Below are 3,821 nucleotides of genomic sequence, written 5' to 3'. Positions count from 1 at the left end.
AAGACCACCAGAGCCTTGGTCTTGATGACGTTATTGCCATACTGCAGGACCCACGACAGGTCTGGCAGCATGACCTTCATTTTTCTGGCCTGTATGAAGAAGAGAGTTTCCCTCTTGGGACCAGGTCCATGTCTGGAGAACTCCCCAGGCAGCCACCAGGCCCCACCATGGCAGGGAGGGCCTTTGGAGCAGGCACCGCAGCGCCTGACTGCCAGCCCAGGCCAAGCCCGAACCCACTGCACCCTTGGCTGCCACCACGGCTCCCTTGGCATGACCCTACTCACCATCTCTTCTCTCTCTGACAGCGTCATCAAGCCCCTGAGCACCAGGGAGAGCACCTTTGGTCTTCGCTGCCTCAGAAACCTCATGATGAGGTACTTTGGAGCAAACTCCTCATCTTGCAGGTCACTGCTGGCCAGGATCTGAAAGCAAGCCAGCAGTGAGCGACCGGCAGAGCTGGTGGGGCTCCCTGCACTGTGCAGCTCCTGGGGCACCAGGAGCTTTATCCAGTAACTCACAGCCAAGCGAAGGATGGATGTGTCCTCCCAGCATGTATGTAAGACCCTACAGTGCCGGTCCTGGAGTTGGATGTGCAGCTCCTTCAACACGTTCTGCAGGGTCTGAGGCACGGAGAACATCACCTCCCACAGTGCCAGGGCAGTGCTGCGGGAGAGCGCTCTGTCAGCAGGGCAGCCTGGGCCACAGCAGCGTGGCCGGGCTCAGCGCTGCAGGACGCTGGGGATGCCCTGGGCAGCAGCAGAGGCTGAGCTGGTGCTCCCGTGGGGCTGGCAGGAGCGCAGTGGGGGGCTCTGGGCTGGCTTGTGCAGCTGTGGCTGCTGCGGGCCTGGCTGACCCCCAGCACTGGGAAGCGTGGTGGGATGGAGGGTCCTGCTCCTTGGGGGTGTCCTGCAGGATTTGTTGGCTCTGTGTCCCTCCCCCAACAGGGAACAAGCCCTCATGGCTTTTGGGGCCAGTACCTGTCTGCTGGTGGTGCGATTGTCAGCAGCGTGGACACCACCTCCCCAGGGCACTTGTCAGCCATCCAGACAATTAGGGACACCACTCTCTGCCGGGCTGGGGCCGTGTTGATGCACCCCAGGGTTTTGTGGATGCAGCTCGTGATCTTTGGCACCTGGAGGAGACACAGGTGAGGATGGTGCTGCCACTGGAGTGCAGCCATTTCCTCACTGCCCTTCCCATCCCTCTCTGTCACCTTCATGTGGCTTCACTTTACTGGGATTAGGGAGGAGGAGATGGATGGAGGGAGAACAAGGTCGGACAGGGCCGAAGGGCAATCCAGCCAAAGGCCACTTACATCCACCAGCCAGAAATCGCAGTCTCTCTTGACCACGTCCAGCATGTTTCTGGCCGCCTTCTTGTCAAAGGTGCTGGAGTCGGTCAGTGCCTCGATGAACACCAGGACCATGTCTGTTCTCTCGGAAGGCTGGAGATGTTCTGCAAAGAGCTAAGGGAGGAAGGGAGGCAGCGAAGCCAAGTCACACCGAGTGCCCTGGTGCTGCTGCTTCGCCGGGCGGTGCCAGCAGCCCTGCAGAGACGCCCGGCGGTGCTGTGGGTGCTGCGGCAAAGCTGGCAGCAGGGGCGGCAGGGACTGCTGGGGAGGAGGAGAAGAGAGGCCCGGAGTGAGGGGGGAGTGTTGGGGTCATTGGCAGAGGGTGCTGGTCCTGCCGTGAACCAGGGCTGGCTGGTGGCCAGCAGGACTGGGGCTGCTGCTGGGACACTGGAGAGCAGCCCTCGCATGGTCCCTGCTCGGGGACAGCAGGAACCCTCTCAGCAGGGACAGGGAGGCCACACCAGCCCCCTGAGTTTGGAGGCCTTTGCTCTCACAAGTCCCCTGCTGGTGCCACAGCAAGGGGGGAGCTCATTACCTTGGTAATGTGAGGAGCGCTGGACGAAGAGGTGAAGGAGGCGACCTCGGCTTCCCAGTCCTCCTGGAGCTGTGCATTCTCCTCTGGCAGCATCACGCCTAAAAAGCAGGGAAATACAGAAGAGTTGGTGAGACACAGCAGCTTCGCCAGTACCGGACAGAGCTTTGAACCTGGAATGCCCAAGCAGGGAGGTTATGACCAACAGTCAGGGGAGGAGGTGGTGGAGAGCAGTGCCACGGAAAGGCTGACCCTCCTCCAGTGCACATGTGCGAATGCTCCTGGCCCTGGAAACTCCAAGGCCCTAGAGCTCTGCATGCAGTGCCACAGTTCAGTCCCCCATGGCTGGAATAGCAGTGATGTGGGGGACGTCTCGCATGGCTGCAGTGCTGCGGGTCAGGAGCAGAGGAGGGACAGTGCTGGTGACATGGTGTTGTCTCCAGCAAGCAGGAGAAGGGTCCATCACAACACCCAGGAAGACAAGCAGAGGTACTGGCTGATGTGGCTGTGCAGAGGGATGTATCCCACCACAGCTTCTCTTACAGTGTTGCTGACGCTTGAATTGGAAGAGGAAACAGAGAGTGTCCAAAGCCAAACAGCTGGTCTCTTCTTCCTTGAATGACAGGAATAGGAGGAGATGTCCTAGCAGCTGCCCGAGGATTGGCATCTGGATCTCAGCACCGGAATCATCTCTGTCCTCATTCGGATCAGCCTGGACAAGGGCAAAGGAAGTGCAGAAGGGCTGAGGGTATGTGGGGCCAAAGCCCTGAATCCAGGAATGTGCCCAGGGCTGGATCGAGCGTGGTCAGAGCTTTGCAGGGCCCTGCAGACCCCGTCTCCCAGAACAGCCCCATGCGGGCAGAGCTGCCAGACCTGGGCTCCCTCGGTGCTCCTTGGGCAGTCCTGGCCCACACAGGGCTGGGGCAGAGCTGGGTCCTGGCAGAGCAGGGAGTGCCTGGTCCTTACCTTCAGTGAGGAGTAGTTGGCCAGCAAGAAGCTCAGCAGCCTCATCCTGCCCACGGCCCTCTCCCGCACAGATGCCCTCTCAGAGGTGCTGAAGGTCAAGAGCATCTGGGAAGAGAGAAGCTGCTGGTGAGCCCTGGGAGCAGCCACCGCTCCAGCAGAAGCAGCACTGCTCAAGTCCAGGCTTGGACTGGCCTAGTCCATTAAGGCTTCCTATGATCTGGAACAAAGCCTGTAATGGGTTCCTGTCCTCTGGCAGGCTTGGGACAAACGCCCCGGGCCAGCCCTGTGGCCAGGCAGGAAGGCGGATGCCACCCTCTGCGGCCACTGTGCTGCGGAAGAGCCTGGTGGGCAGCCCCTGGCTCCCCAAGGAGGTGGGCACCCTCCCGGCAGCGCTCTCTGCACGGCACGGGTGGGACTGTCACCTCCAGAGTGGACACCCCGTCCCCCAGGGTGAGGAACAGCCCTGGTGAAGCCCACTCTTTGCACACGCCAGACCTGGAAGACATCCTGCATCTTCTCACTGACTTGAGAGGCAGGAGAGTTGAGCACCAACGCCACAAGCATGCTGTCCACAGCCTTCATGGTCTGCAAGGAAGACAACGAGTTATGGTCACGTTTCCTGCCATCCCCCTCACCCCAAGAGACTGATCTGAAGTCCCAGCACCAAGGGAGGACTTGTGCGCTGCTTCACTGTGCCTGGGAGAGACCCAGGGGCAAATAATCTGCTGCTGTCAGAGCAGCCCATGGCACTGGACGTGGCCAGGCCCACGGGAACAGGGGAAGGGACAACAGTGGGAAAGCAAAGCCCGTCTGGGATCTCTGGTCATAGCACAGCAGGGGGTGACCAGAGAGCAGCCCAGAGGGACTGGGGCTCCTGTAGCTCCCCCAGCACTTACTATGAAGTAGAGGTAAGGTTTCAGGTCCCTCATTTCCTCTTTTGGAGGAAGCATGAAGACGCTGGAGAAGCAGGCC

General features: G+C 60.4%; 1 long non-coding RNA gene across 1 annotated transcript; it reads right to left on the bottom strand.

Annotated features, from left to right (window-relative positions):
- Positions 1–528: 528 nt before the first annotated feature.
- On the bottom strand, positions 529–1,350 carry LOC139825781 (uncharacterized). The gene is made up of 3 exons (XR_011735980.1): positions 1,316–1,350; positions 978–1,132; positions 529–663 (listed from the first exon to the last, which is right to left on the bottom strand). It is a non-coding gene; the product is annotated as an uncharacterized lncRNA (long non-coding RNA).
- Between the last annotated feature and the right edge of the window lie 2,471 nt (positions 1,351–3,821).

The sequence above is a fragment of the Patagioenas fasciata genome, chromosome 28, assembly GCF_037038585.1.
Source record: "Patagioenas fasciata isolate bPatFas1 chromosome 28, bPatFas1.hap1, whole genome shotgun sequence".
NCBI lineage: Eukaryota > Metazoa > Chordata > Aves > Columbiformes > Columbidae > Patagioenas > Patagioenas fasciata.
This window is presented reverse-complemented; position numbering and strand designations above follow the sequence as displayed.